General features: G+C 44.7%; 1 long non-coding RNA gene across 1 annotated transcript; it reads left to right on the top strand.

The window, feature by feature from the left end:
* Positions 1-6,519: 6,519 nt before the first annotated feature.
* On the top strand, positions 6,520-13,109 carry LOC121046340. Its single transcript, XR_005798107.1, has 4 exons — positions 6,520-6,764; positions 7,467-7,886; positions 8,781-9,024; positions 11,022-13,109. It is a non-coding gene; the product is annotated as an uncharacterized LOC121046340 (long non-coding RNA).
* The last annotated feature ends 2,867 nt before the right edge of the window (positions 13,110-15,976 follow it).

The raw sequence follows: 15,976 nt of genomic DNA, 5'->3' as shown, positions 1-15,976 counted from the left end.
GAAAGAGGGGAGTTCTTCCGTTCCGTCTTCTTGGACCGCTTGGTACAATGCGCGATTTGTGAGTTCAGGAGGAAAGCTAAGAAGGAAAACGTTGAAATGCCAAAGAGCGGCGCTGCTCCGAAGCAATCTTCAACGTCACGACTACGTAGCAGATTCCACAATGTTTTTAGACTACCTCCCAAATAGGCTCCGCATGCATCCTCCAGGCGCACATTGAAGATCGTTTATTTAGCTTTAAAGTTAGTTTTCTTGTGCTTTTCAACGAAAGACTGGTGTTTTTGAGGTTAGGGTGCAACAGGCAAAACATTAAAGCTAGAAAATGATCGCTGAAATTTTGTTTCCCTACCCCTTTAAGGCCACACAACTATTACATTAGATCACGTGTTTTGACACATCTGAATACAGATCCTTATTTTCTGCAACATTTATACTAAGTTCAATCGGTCCTTAATGCAGGGTTTTGTCGCATGAAGTGTTCTATGAGTCGAGCGAGAATTTCTAGCGGTCCTTGGGACACGTCGTGCTGTAGACTTATGTATTACTGGCTTTTCTTCGTTACTTTGTGGGATATGGCAAGCGGTATTGAATTTATTGCAGGTCCCAGCTGCACCAAGCGAGTAGACTCACCGTCAAAGACCGCAAGCTGCTATTTTCAAGCCGCGCAGAGTGTTCTTTGAGGTGACCAATCATGTTTGGCAGTCTTTGGTGCATGCAGTGCTGGGGGTTTATGTAAACCTGGCCTTGTCCGTTTGATCCAGCTTTACTTCAGAAAAAAGTGGACCTCTATAGTGGGATGGTGCACGGCTGCATGCACATGCACCCGGTATTTATAATATTTATAGATACATAAATACAAAGCTTTCTATTTTGATTCGAACAAAGTAAAAAAAAACGCGGTGTGAGTGTTACTTGGATGTTGACTTCAATGTGTGTTTGCGGGGCTCAGAGGACATTGCATAAGGGGAAAACCCTTAGCAGTATGTTATTTAAAACTAATTAACCAACATTTTTAATAATGGTTTTATGGGGTATGTTTTAATTCTAGTTTCAGAGGCAGTGAATGTTAAAGACCAACACAATTGACACAATTTGCGAATGGTAACAAGTTTCGATATATTCAGTGCTAAAAATCTGCCTTTTCGTCGCCCAATTCCAAAGTCTTGCGCTCAGAAGGCCTCAGCATGCCGTGCGGACTTGGTTGCTTCGGACGCACCTTCACTATCCTGGAAGTATGACGCCGATGCTTCCGTCAAGGACACACTGTCGAGATAGTGACGACGTACCCGGTATGACTAGGGGACTCTTCTGCCCATTAATAACGGCACGAAATCTTGAGCTCAAGCTGAGCCCGGTTTTTGCATCCGACATTAAAAACGCAAAAGTTGGACAATGAATACCTCCAAGCCGCTTGGCTTTTTGTGAATGGTTTAAATAGGGATAGCCTTTAATATTGACTGGCTTTTAACACTGCAGTTGTAACATGGTCCATAAAGCCATGAATTACAAAGCTAACAAATTTCAGTCAATTAGTCAACGTACTGTGACAGTTATCCCCTTTATTAATGTCCGCCGAGTCCCACGAACACGCAATGAAGACATCGACAGAACTCTCACGGCCTTTTTTTCAAAACTTTGTTAGCTTTCAAATAGAATGCTGTGCAGAGTGTATACACGTAAAACGACTTGTAGAATGTAATCATGCACATAATTGTTACAAAACTTTGCTTTTTACCCAATTAGGTATTGCATTTGTCATTGCAACCTTCCAAACATAAGCAAAGCATCCAGTTTGGTACTCAAAGTGTATTCTATTCGTCAATAAATCAACGGACGACTACTTGGTTCGCCTTTGGCTGCATTGTGAAAATAATAGGCATGTGCGAATAATGGATTTTCGCTTAAAATGGATAATAATTTGAGCTTATTAACTTTTCAGTTGAATGTCACATAGTTTCTGCACCTCTCTCCAAGCCCGTGAATTCTGGGTCCGTTTACATGAAGTCATCCAGCAGCCGCAGGTTACCTTTTGGGCCACCGAGATTGCTCTTCTCTTGACGCAGACAGCTCATTGTATATTTTGTCAGAATACCTTTGTCTGTAACGGATTCGAGGGGTGCATTGACGTGCAAACGCAACAATGTATCATAGCTAGCTGTAGAAATATATTATCATGAGCACGTTTTAATGTGTAATCACCCCCTCCTCCGTTGAAAACCGCAGCCGTCAACCTCGACACGCTGCATGCTGGATACTTGCTGCACCGGTTGGTTGTCGGACGGGGGAGTTCATATTGCCAGCGACTGTACTTAAAATGTAGCCCTTGAAAATTAATTTCTACAGCCACATGCGAAACATTTTTATGTTGGTTGTTTTCTGTAATCTTTATCTTTGGGTTTTTCAGTGTAGAGGAGGAGGCAAAAAAATTAACATTGGCCATGGGACAAATATTGGCATGTACCGTTATGGTAAGTCGTGAGCCTTATACGGTTCATAAACGCAGGGTGGCGAGGTGAGAAGGGTGAGTCTGTGGCAAACATAGATTGTAGCACCTAAGCTCCCTGTCTTCTGTCGGTGTTTGTGCCTTTTTTTTTTTTTTTTTTTGCAACTTGACTTTCCTTGACTATGTTCGCTGGTACCGAAAAGAACCCATTTTCGCATTTATTGAATGCTGGCGACCGATGACGCCGCCTGACAAAGCGTGTCTGCCCAAACGTCCCTGCTTTTTGCCTTCTTCTTTTAGACATATTGTTTTTCATCTGCATCTGTTGGTGGCCTCTTACCCATACAATAACCTCAAATGTACAGAGGAAGGCTGCTGTCAGCAGAAAGAAAACCGGCCGCTGTAGAAGTTAAAAGTGAGAGCAAAGCAAGAAATCACTCATTGCGAAAATAAACCAGTGATGCGTCGGATTTTTCCGTGGCTTTTTTTATCTCCAAACCTGTCAGCTCATTTCTAACAATAAATGTTACAAGATACATAAGTCTAGCTGCGTATCATAATACATCGCAAAAGTATTTAATTACTGAAACACAAATAGACTTCGTAAATGCATTTCGGTACAGAAATAGAGATACTCACAAGTGCCCCTAAGATTACATCGCAATGCTTGCATGTTGTGATGTTGCCCCGATTGTAATTCTTCATTCGTTTTACATTGCTGCAGACGCCGGTTACTTGTTGCAACAGAAGCACTGTATGCCTGTGTGCAGGCTGATGCTCATGGCCTTAACTGCAGCGAATAATAGCAGTTGACAAGAGCAAACATGTTTTGGCCTTCTACATTAAAATATGTTTTGCTTTATCCTTTTACCTAACGCAGGACGAGAACACCACACCCGCACCATCTGTCCTCTACTACAAGCAAGAGCTGGACGATGCAGACTTTCTTCACCTTGTTCAGGATCGTGAGCTCTTGTTTTTCGTTTTTAATGCAGAAGAGGGGCTGTGCATGTTGTTGGCAGCATATTGGCTTTTCAGCATCCAGTACGAATGCAAGGCCTCCAACACACTGGCTGCTCTGGAGTGGATTTTCCTTGGCTTGGGCGACACCAATCCAAGGACAGTCGTAGTTAAATTTTTGAACAAAGTTTGTAGAAAGGTATGTGGTTGAAGAGATGTTTTGTGAGCCGTTTTAAAAGTGTATGATCCACTTTCTCGCCAATATTATCAAATTAATTTTTATTTTGCTTCCAGAATGAATGATAGAAGGTTTTATGAAGGCATGATTTCTTTTCCTTTCTTTCAATGTTGGGCACTTTCTGTGATAACTAATGCTGCCCTCCTGTAGACGAGGTGCTTAGAATTTAGCTGTATGAGTTCCTTATCCATAGTCGTCTTCCAGAACTTTATAATTTTCTTTGTACGTGAGCAAGAGGATAGCGTCTTCTACTGTAACGTTTGCTTTTTTGCCGTAGAGTACAAGTTCATTCTGTAATATCTTTCATTACATGTTTGCAGATAGCATTTTTTATTTCATGGAATGGCATACATTGGATTTCCCATTTCTCGGTTCAATAAATGTTCAATTTAACACATTCTAATTGATGGCATAATGAGCTTCACCTAATCAAATGCTGTTGCGGTTCAGTCAAGGGCTAAAAAACCCCCCTCTACCCTGCTTCCAATTAGTAAACAGATGCGCGTAGGAGGCAAGTGATATGCGAAGCGTGTTGCCTGCAATCCTCTGAGACAAACAAAAGATGTCACTTGATCTCCAAACAGGAAACCTCTACATGCTTCGTTTGTGGTAGACCATGCATGATGTTCACAATGGTTCAGCCGTGCAGTGCGATGCTTAAGGCCACTGCTTGCTCACTTAGAGTTCGAGCAAGGGGGGTGCCGTAACACTTCCCAAGTGCCCACGGGATTATGATGCGGCTTGCATGGAGCTCTTTTGTATTACTTTTTCATGAAGTGAGTTGTGTTTAGTGTGACTCATTATTTCTTAATCACGTGCCTCGTATGTGGTGATGTGGCAATCCCTCTAAGTGAAAAAAGTGTAAATATGTTCAGTAAACATGAAAAGCTGTAAATCATATAATAATAATATAAGAATATGCAATACCATATATAATTTTCGTACAATTTACAAGTTCTGATATGTGTATTGGACATATTCCAATGAAATGTTCAATGGGGTCTATACTTCATTTCACCCTTCGTCCGAGCGCGGCGGACGCTACCAGCCAATCCAGCGTCGAGAGAGTGTCATGTGACCTTGAACTCCACATAACCAAAACGTCGCATGATACTCTCCCGGCGCCAGATTGGCTGGGGTGGCCCAGCATCCACTGGGCCACCCCAGCAGGTGCCCATTTCATGCCAAGCACCCTTCACCAAGGGTGTTATCAAGCACCCTTTGTGAAGGGTGCTTGCCTGAACACCATAAGGGTGTTAGCCCAGGGACCAACTGATTTACACCCTTAAGTGTGTAAAAACCTTTTCTGTGTACTCAAGGCTTCTCTTTCCCATTAGTGCCAGTAAGCTTGTGTAAAGTGAAAAATATTGTAACTGAACAGTAGAGTTTTAGTAGATCGCTCCCATGACTCCGATAACGATACCCGATACTCCGCCACCGTCTCCCGTGCGCATGCATTGTATCGTCATCGGGGCTATCGGAGGTATCGGAACGATCTACTAAAACTCTATTGTTGCAATGTCCCTTCACCTAAAGTTACTTCTTTCTATTTTTTTTTTTTTACTGCTGCACTACCGGGGGATCTTAATGGTGGGACAACATACCATCCCTGAACCTACGACGACTGGAAGGGTGGTCGCAACCAGCGTCGTAAGACTTAGTACTCAAAAAGTCCAATAAATATTGAGCAGTTTTGCAGCAGCTTCGCGTGTCATTACTATGTAAGAGTTTCTGGGGTTGAGTTCTAAAACTTGACCTCCCGAATCTCTTGACAGTCTTTTGAGAAACACTGAGGCAGTCTGTGATAAATTATGTGTTAAGTGTATAACTACAGCCACTTTCGGCCAGTGACTGGCCGGAAGTCAATGGCCAGTGTCTGGCCGAAAGTGACTGGCCAAAGGTGAATGGCAAGTCACTGGCCTAAAGTGAATGGCTAGTCACTGGCCAAATGTGAATGGCCAGTCACTGACCAAAGGTGAATAGCCATTCTCTAACCTAAATTGAATGGCCAGCCACTGGACAAAGATGAATGGCCAGCCACTGGTCTAAAGTGAATGGCCAGTCACTGGCCTATAGTGAATGGCCAGCGACTGGCATAAAGTGAATGGCAAGTCACCAGACCAGGACGAAAACACTTCTATTGCCGAGCACTTTGGCCAAGTTTGGGCCTTCGAAAATCTGGTTGGCCATAGTACACTTGCCAGCGATGGCCCATTCACAACGTGCTGCTTGGGTAGGTACTGTAATAAACGGCTGGATATAAAACCACAATAATTATTTTTGATTGGGCAGTAAGATGCGTCATCTATCGGTGAAACAAGCCAGTCATTTTGTTTATCCCCTTTTTCTGCTGGTTATGATCGATATAGTATGGTATTTTAAGTCAAAATATAGTAATGTTGTACTTGAAGACCAATTTATTTGCTTCAGATGCTACGAAGAAATTTTAGCTACCATGCTAGAGTTTGTCGACGAATATTCGAAAACGTAAGAAACATTTCCTTCAATATGTTTCGCCATAAACAACGCATAACTTTCCCGTGTCCCTTCCAGTCTGGCAACGCCGCTGCTGTAGTCTCGTTTTTGTTCCCTGCGACGCACGTTTCGACGATTCCTGCTGATCTCAACTGTTTGCCCTCTATTCCGTTTGCCCAACCGATCCACCAATTAGCCCACCGACCGACTGCGGACTTACTAACAACTGATCTGCGGAGATATATGTACTTTGATAACGGAAACGGTGTCGAACGGGACGAGGCGTCGACGTCGACGAGACCACGCGTACGCGCAGTACGCTGTCGTCATGCTGGGACGACAGCGTGTGTTCCGGGACCGCCTCCATCCGCTGGAAGAATTCGACGAGGATGTGCTGCAGCAACGATTCCGGTTTGGTCGCGCGGGAATTATGTTTCTCGCGGAGACGCTGCGCCCGGACTTGGAGCGGTCGACGCGTCGCAGCTGCGCCCTGTCCGCAGAGCAGCAGGTGATCGTCGCTCTGCAATTCTACGCCACAGGCAACTTCCTCATCACTGCAGGCGACTACGTCCACGTGCAAGTCTCTAGTGCTTGAGGTTCCGTGAGGCAGGTCACGGTAGCTCTGGCACGTCGTGCAAGGGACTTCATACGGTAAGACTTCATACGGTAAAGAGTTACTGAGCGTTCCGAGTCAAAAAAAAAGAAGAAAAGTCAGATTGTGTTGAGTTTGTTTATGAGTAAAGCTATACGCACTTCGTCGTGCACCTCGGCCGGAAAGGGCTATACGCACTACGCGAAACTGCCCTCCAGAGAAAAGGGAAAGAAGGAGCTACCCTCTTATCAGGATCCTCCTTTTTGCCTTCCGGGTTTGCACAGGCGTTGCTATTCTCCTGCCAGATGATTAGAGAGGATTAACTCGTTACTCAACATTCTTACAAAGGCAGTTTCCCTCTCCTCCTTTTACTTGGTGTTCAAAAGTATGCGATGTGACGTCAGTGCAAGGAGCCTATAACACGAATGGTTACAACGTGTTTTATAAGCGGTGGCATAGCATAGGCTTAAAAAAAAAAGAAAAAAAGAAAAAGATGGCAAAGCATAAGGGCATACACCGTGCATAGGGGGTAAGGTGTCTGCTTCATACGTAAGTGGACAGGGGTTCGATCCGGGGTGTGGGCCCACGTTCTTTTTCTCGAACATTTTGTTTTGTCGAGGCATTTGGCGATATTTACGTCATTTTTTTTACGATGAACACTGAAAATAGAAAAAAACGAATGTTGTTGGCTAAACTTTGCAGAAATGTGCATGCTCGGGTATTGTGCTGGAAATTAACTTGTGAATGTATTGGCAATGCAGGTGGCCTGACGTCGCAGAGAGTGCTGCCTTGCAGGAGCAGTTCTTTGACGTAGCCGGGTTCCCTTGTGTCGTGGGTGCTGTTGATGGCACCCACATTCGAATCCAGGGACCGCGTGTGCACGAGGAGGTGTACGTGAACCGCCACCTGTAGCATTCCATCAACGTACAGGTGGTAGTTGACGCATCCTGCCGCATACGCAATGTGGTTGCGAGATGGCCAGGAAGCACGCATGACTCCCGGATTATCACCGAGAGCACACTATCAGTCAAGCTGGCCGATGGCGTCTACGATGGCCTATTGCTCGGCGACAGCGGCTACACCTGCCAGCCGTGGCTGATGACGCCCTTCCTGTCGCCATCATCAGCAGCAGAAGTCAGGTGCAACACGGCACACACCACGACAAGGAGTATTGTTGAAAGGTAAGACAAGGTCACGCATCGTGGTGGGTTACTGGGCTGCTATATTGAAAAGAATGCCAATAGACAACGTAATGTTTGGTTGTCATAGCACAGAAGACACTGTTAATTGTAACTCCCCTACATACAGTTTTGTGTTTTCTAGACCAAGCAGAAAACAGTGGTTTCACGGAATTTAAAGAGAGAAGAAAGAAAATACTATCCCAAGAATATATATTTATTCATTGTACTTTTCCAGTGCCCCTATACAGCCCAAGGGCCTCCTGCGTAAGGGGGCACCGTAGACATATATTTGCAGTGTTGCATATAAAGCAGACACGCAAAACGCATGCATAGTATCAAGAAACAAAAACGTGAAATATTCTCCAACATATTTTTTGGAGAACATATCACATTGTTCGTTCGTTAGGGGCAGAATTTGTTACATACGTGTGGAAGGCAATATTTTGGTTCAACCTGGATACAGAAGAGCAAAAAGATACAAATGCAAAGCCGTGTTCTTTTTTTCAGGCCCCACCTTTACAGAAATTACACGCCTACTTGTCATACATTCTAAAATACTCCACACTGCTGGGACTAGCCGTAAAAATGTGACAAATTGCACCGGGCTCGGGTTGCTATAGGAAAGTCGTTGACAGACATCTTCGGACTGCTAATGTTAACGACTGTTTGTATGAAACTGTGTTTCGCTTACACTCAGCTATGAGGAACATTTGTCGAGGGAAGTTTAATATGGTGTACATGTAAACATACTGTTATATATCTGGGCAATGATAAGAAATGATTGCCGGGTTTTCGGTAGGCTACAGCATTCAGAAAGTATGAAATAGTCTCAGCCCTAATATATTAGTGTTATTTAAATAAATAATACTCATTCTGTCCATATGATGCACGCAGGACAATAGGCCAGCTGAAGCGCAGGTTCCACTGCCTGCACGCCGAGCTGCGCATGGAGCCAAGCGGATGCTGCGACATCATCATGGCATGCTGCGTGCTCCACAATCTCGCCAAGAGATACACCTGCGCGATGCCAGGGACTGCCATCCCGCCTGAGGTTCCTGTGGAGCCCATGGCAGCCGGCCGCGGAGAAAGCAACGAGGCCCGGCGTGCCCTTGTCGACCAGTTCTTCTGTTGAGCGTAGGTATGTGGGTATGTGGTCTTTCCAATTCAAACTGATTTTCTTAAATGCGAGAAGCTTACAGAGATATTGTCCTCTCTGTGTGTTTACCAGGCTCCGTAAATGGATAACCACAATAACAAGTTGAATGTGTTGCGCGATTTCATATAATAAATTTTCTTGAATGCTTCGTGGCATCTTTTGACTGTGGGTTTACCAGCAGCTAATATAAGGGGCTGAACCAACCCCAACATATTCCTTGGAGAACATAGATATTTTAAATCTTTATTAAGCACTCTTCATGCACCGTTTCAATACGAGGGTAAACACTGCAGGCTTTGCGGAATTCACTCGTTGCAAAAGAATGGAAGCGTTGGCAGATATTAGAGCAAGCAGATGTTGTGCTGCGACTGCTATCCACCTTTATTTGCAAAAGCGTCGCTTGGAGACGATGCAGCGACCGGCGTATGCCGCTCAGGCGTCCACCCTCATATTGAAGACGTCTGTACCCTTTCCTGATTCCGAACATTGTAGCAGAAAGAGTGCCTCAAGCATTGCAAACCATATTGTCTCGCAAACCCTCTTCATTGCAGCATGTTTTTTGTTGGTTGCAACAATGACATGCACTTAAGATGTAATGTGGCGGTGTCCAAACAAGGTAACTCTTCTGAACAGCATTGCAGGCACGGATCAGAATCATTCTCGCCTCATCCAGTTTCGGTATGTAGTAACAAATGCCCAAAGATTGATTGACATATCTTGCAGCGTACCTCATTGTAAAAGGTTAGAGTTGGTCAAGCAGCATAATTGCAACTGCGTTTAACAGTGAAATTGCTGCATGACCCATGGAACCACATACGCAAAAGTCCTGCAATATATTGCTGTTGTGTGCCTCGGTCAACAGTGCGTGCGACTTTTGTGCGGAAAGCTTCGGCCCACTTCTGCGTGTTGGTCATCGTGCTTGCCTTCGTACTATAGGCTACGCGATCATCAATGCCCTTAGTGCGAGTAATTATAGGGGTGTGCAAAATAATAGCCTAAAAAATAATACCATTTCATTTTTTTGCGCGTCTGTCCTATAGGTTGGTACCATTATTACCATATTTAAAAGTATTCTACAGGTGAGAGGAGTCAACCTGTATGCGTCACAGTAGTGGCCTGATTATAACAGCCACTAATGGGTCACGTACATAAGAGGAATAATTCTGTCATTGGTTATTTCACTTAGTAAAAGAGTAAAGGGTGTATAAAATCGCTGTCGAACAGCGTTGAAGTATGTTAATGCCTGTTTACTTCGGGAATTGAACAAAGAGAGTACTGAGTTCCTGAACGGTGTAAATTCCGCGACACACTCTCCTCGAACAAATCAGGCACGCCGAGTGGTCACACCAGTAACCATGCATTTAAACGTATAATCACTGTTTGCGCCGTGCAGGCACTTCCTAGGTTATTTGCTTACTTGCTGTTTTGTTTTGTGCAGGGTCGAATTGTTAGGCTTCTGTCCTTAGTGCCCAACAATGATGTGTTTGACGCGTCGACAGGCTTGCGCACATGTATGGAAACTCCGCTGGTTAGATTGTCGCTGTTGTCGGATACCAATGTGGTCCTCTGGAATACTGGGGAGGCGATAAAAATATTTCATTATTCGTTAAAATTACTTGCACCATCTTACTGGCTGTCGCATAGGGTCGAGTGTTTTTCTCCAGGGACGACTACCCCATAACATACTGAGGTTTTCACAAATCCTTGCATTTCAAAATGTACTTTATTATTTTACATCCGCCCTTGGTTCGTCAATCTAAAAAAAGAAAAATCGTAGAACTTAATGCCCCCCCCCCCCCCCCCTTGGTCTGTTCTGATTACTCCTTTCCCAATTGTTTTTTCAAAAGCTCAATTTGAAGTTCAGCCTGCAAGGTTTGTAGCCTCAGCATTTCAGTTTAATACTGTTTAGCAGTATCTGCTGCAGCGATTTGCGCATTCGAGGCATCTATGGCTCTTTTTGTTGCCTCCCTATGCAACAGGACGTTCTCCGCCTCCATCCGCTGCTGGTCCTCAGCTTGCAGCTGATACCTCTGCGCAGCTTCCCGGCACCAACGTCTCGTCTGCAAGACACGGGGAGCTGCTGCCCACTCTTCTGCTGCTGCCACCCTTTGGCCGCTTCCTGACGCCCGAGGCTGCGGCGCTGCTGTTTGCCTCAAGCTATCGCTGTGGCAAATGGATATGCAGCAAGTGATTTGCTGTAGTTATTAGAAGTGTGCAGGCAACATAGTATAACATACAGTGTTTGTAACCCCGACATGTTGCTGGAATTTTGCCACAGTGTACTTAACTGTAGAACAGAAACTCTCTGATGCTTCAAGCATCTCCGAGTGGACCACACACATGGTGCTCATGCAGAAATCCATGCTCACCGTTATATCCCGAGAAATTGCCCACCCAAAACTGAGACCACATTAGGTAAAAATAAGGGGTAGGCTAACATTCGGTGTTCACAAGGTAGCTCAACTTGAGCCATTGAAAAATAGAAAGTCCTGCTACAAATCAGGATGGGCTATCTGTTGGGGATGGGTCGTCTCTCGGGATATTACGGTAATATTCCTTGTACCGGTTGCAATTTTCAGTATTTCATTACCTTTAGCTTTCTTATAAATTTCTTAAAATTGCCGTTTATTTCACCTAAGGATGTTGTGAAACCAAACATTCAAGTCTCGTTGTTTACGAAATCCACGATGCTACAAAAGAGTTTTCGCTTGGCTATGTAGAGTCAATATCGCTATGGCTTTCGATCCTCCTGTTAAACCGATAACTGATGCCATCAACGCTACCTCTTTCCTTTTTGCGTTCCGCACTAGTTCGTCTCAGCATAAACAATGAGTTTGTTCACTCATTCAACAACTCATCAAATATCATGCGTAACAACAGGGGTGTACCTCTTTTTTCTTTAAAAGGAAGCATAGTGTCTGAGATGTTGCACCTGTTGGTTAAGCGGTTAGAACTAAATATCACCACCTTGCATTCCTTCAACCATCAAAAAGTGTACTACAACTCTTCTTTGTTCGGATATCTGGCTTTTGTAAATCGGTAGTTCTGTTGTCTGGTTGTTAGCAATATTAGTAATGAGCAGATTTCGCTGCATATCCTTCTGTGTGTGTGTTTTTGCAGGTTGTTTGTAGAGCAATTATGCTGCCCTATGAGTAAAATGAAGAGAAATTAACGATTACATGCTTGTCATAAGTGACCCAAAGGCAGTGCAGTGTGTCCGCTATCCTGGGCTTCCTATCCCTAACCTGCATCACGCAGTAGTGATACATGAAAGTGCGCTGATTTCCAATTAGATATTGTGTGTATGGCACTATGACAATTTTTACAATCTCCCTGTTTTCACGTCAGTTTCTTAGGGTCCCACCATTAATAACAGAGCTCTTCTGCATGCCTGGCACCCAGTGCTGTTGACTTGTCATACAGACTGATGTAAGAGTAATCCACTCACTCTTCCGTGTCACCCTCAATGACATCGAGCCCACACAGGTTCGGCGAGTCGACGCCGATCACGTCGAGAACTGCCTGAATTAGGGGCGTCAGTTCATGGGGGTTCGGGCCGGCACCTACCAAATGAATGCACACTATTTTCATTCCGTAGTCACCCGGGCCCCACAGGCATTGCAGAGTGGAGGGGGATCAATAACCAACTACCAAGCTAGAATATAAACAGCAGAAATCCAACGGCATTATGAAGCATGAAATGAAAGCATAGTAATTTATACTGTGTGGCAGAAATGTAACTTCTTAACATTGCAGTGGAGTGATCTCGCACAAGTGACCTTCCAACATGCACATCGCTGCGTGCAATTGTGCTGCAGTCAACTTTGTACATAGTGCTTTCTGTGTGCCTTGAGGATGCAGTAGTGTAGGGTATTCAGCGACGTGTTCGATGAACAACTATGCCCTAAGTTTTAGGACTGTTTTCTTAAAAACAACAGAAAAGGCACAGTTTAGGTGGTGTGCTTTCAACATTTTGATCTCCTCTGTCTCAGGTCTACCACAATTTTTGTTCTTTCATGCGTGTCTCGGTTACTAAAACACGGTTAAAGGAAATTTCAATAAATTGTTTTGAGATGTTGCCTCTTTTGATTTTATTAGTTTTCGAACAGGGACAGGAATGTAGTGGAAAGTTACACGTCAACACTCACTTTTATATCTGTCATCAGTCATGCCACAAAAAAAAAATTAAATGCTAACACGGCATTATAATCCATGGCAGAAAAGGTTCTGTTTATTTTATGTGTACCTGCCCCCCCCCCCCCCCACACACACACACACGCTCATCTTTAAAGCGAACAATTGCAAACTAGTTTGTTTCTCGAAATGTGCAAATTCCTGCGACTCACTTGTGCGCCCTTCATGCTTCTTGCAGGCACTGCAGACCTTTCTGCATTTTTGCAGGAGGTTTTGCCACGCCTCCTTTAGCTGCTTTGCGGTTCTCTGAGCTCCCTGCTCATTCATTGCATCGGTAATGTCGAGCAACGCCTACTATCTCGTGTGTGCAGTTACTGCAGGACCGAATTTTCCCATAATTTGTTCCCTTCTTGCCCCAACTTCCGCAATTAACTTCAATCTCTCGTCTAATGTCATAATTTTTTGCCTCTGTTCGCAAGCCCTCGATACTGACGCTTGGTCCATTTTCAACCGACGTTTGCGGACTGGACACTATCGTCTGCTACCTTGGTTTCTCTACCCGCACACCTGCGTTTTGCTATATATCGCAATAAGACGCAAGATAATCCTAATATCACTTTTAAAAACGAAAAAAAAAAAGCGAAAGGATGATCTCGTCAACTTTCTTTGTGGTAAGTGTTTGTTTATTTCTCGTTTCTGCGACCTCTGCAGATGACATCGGCAAGGTTGATTCGTATACCGCGCTTGTACCATCTTTTCCATTGGTGGATGCATCGACCGACCGTCGCGGTCAGAACCAGACGCAGCGGCACTGCTTCAGCGTATAGCTAAGGTTCTCGTCACCGTTGAATTGCTGGCCACCGGGGATATGTAGAAACCTCGATGCTGTCCGCATACTGTCGGCGCACTGCAAATAAAAAAAAAAAAAAAAAACGGTACAATGTCCCAGGTGTTCACTCGGAACGAAGACTTTATCGAAGATAATTCTCTTTCTCCGCAAAGTAATCACTGCTCGCGAGTTGGCGTGCATAGTGTAACAAATTAAACCCGTTCGTATACCAACGCTTGTTCGCAAAACATTTTTTATTCACCATAAAAACACTTGCAAGGCTGATGTACCGTCATATGTCCTGGGTCCCGGACTGGTGCAGACTGATGCGTTCGCGGAATGCTGCCGTCGGTTAGCTTAGTAGTCCCTCTGAACTACCGCTTTGCTTGATGTGCTAATAGGTTGATTGTGCGTCATTAATATAACAGCCGGATCCAAATGAATGTTCGGCAGAACCAAGCAGAACTATTAGCCCTCATTAAGCGACGTCGCGGCAAGTTTGCTTGTAGGTACTGCTTCTCCCTCGGCGCCCTGCTCGCCCAGTCACGTGACCTAAAATGCCCCGTTCTAGGGACAATAGTTAACTTTAAACCACGGTTTGCGTTCGAGAAAACGGGCCCTGATGTCGGAGAAGCGCGAGAAAATGTGGCAGTTGCGCCCACTGATCTCTATGGCAATGGACTTTTTGTGGAAATACGCGGTGCGCATTCGCGGAGTATTTGATGCGCCTGGGTTCGAGAGTATCTGGTTCTAAACAATCCGGCATCTTGCTTTTCTCGCCTTTTCGCGCCTTGGAGACCATCGAGACTCAAGTTTTGATGTTGCGAACAAGGTGAACACGAGGCATCGTATTGACGACGCCCGTTCTAGATTACGACGTGCACCACAATCATGCCGGTGAACTGTGTAGCCTTCGGCTGTCGGAACTATTATCGCCCGGGTTGTGGAACTAGTTTTTTTCGCTTCCCGTGTGCTAAGCTTCATCCCGTTAAAGGCGTACTCCGCCGATTTCTTCATGGTCCCCGATTTGCTTGAAATTTTGCTAAACTCGCCAAACAACATCGCCAAAATAGTATCCCAAATATTAGGTCAAAATAATTTTTTTTCACGAAGTTATTGAATCTACAATTTTGGTCCTCACCGTGTTTTTCAAACTGAAAGTCTCTACTGGCAACAACGAAAAAGTGACGTCGGTGGAAGTGCAGGGGTTCATTCTTTGGACTGTAGAATTTGTTCCCAACTGATTCGAAGCAGTTTCATGGTGTCAAATGAATGCTTTGGAAGCTCGCTTCAGTCCCCGCGCTCCAGCAAGGAACAAATGATTGGCATATTCTATTTTTTAGACTGCTCGCCCGACTGGCAAGCTTGCCTTCCACTGACGTCACGGCCCTGAAAAGGGCGGGTATATTTGAATGTTTGTTTTTGCATCATTTTCATTTGCCGATTTCACAATAACTATTATGAATTTCACGATACTAAATAGCATACCAGAAAGGGTAAAGGCCGGGGAGTCAGAAAATATAGTTAGTTGAGGTAGCTCAAAAATCGCCGGAGTACCCCTTTAAGCGGGCAGCCTGGATTCGTGCCGTCAGGAAAGTTGACAAGTTTGACCCCTCGAAGAACTGGAAGCCGAGTCAGCTGTCCAGACTATGTAGCGCTCATTTTATTACAGGTAAGTTGACTTGTAATTTTTGCAAGCGATAGAGCTTTGCGAAGTGCGGCGATGATCACAGCCGGCGTTAGACAAGGCACACCCGGACTATGCCCCTACACTGTTCAGCTACTCGCGTCCACGGCCGTCAGCCCTCGGTTGGTTTCAACGCAGGTCCTCCAGATCATCAACCCAAGGTGAGAACCTTTTGTTGGCAATCAGGTCAGCTGAACACGAAAAAACAAGGACGCGAAGGAAAGAACTGGACAAAGACAACGCTGATTATCAACAGAATTTTACTTTGTCTTCTTCCCGGCCTA

This window comes from Ixodes scapularis, unplaced genomic scaffold (genome assembly GCF_016920785.2).
Source record: "Ixodes scapularis isolate PalLabHiFi unplaced genomic scaffold, ASM1692078v2 PGA_scaffold2__306_contigs__length_199485367, whole genome shotgun sequence".
Classification (NCBI taxonomy): Eukaryota; Metazoa; Arthropoda; class Arachnida; order Ixodida; family Ixodidae; genus Ixodes; species Ixodes scapularis.
This window is presented reverse-complemented; position numbering and strand designations above follow the sequence as displayed.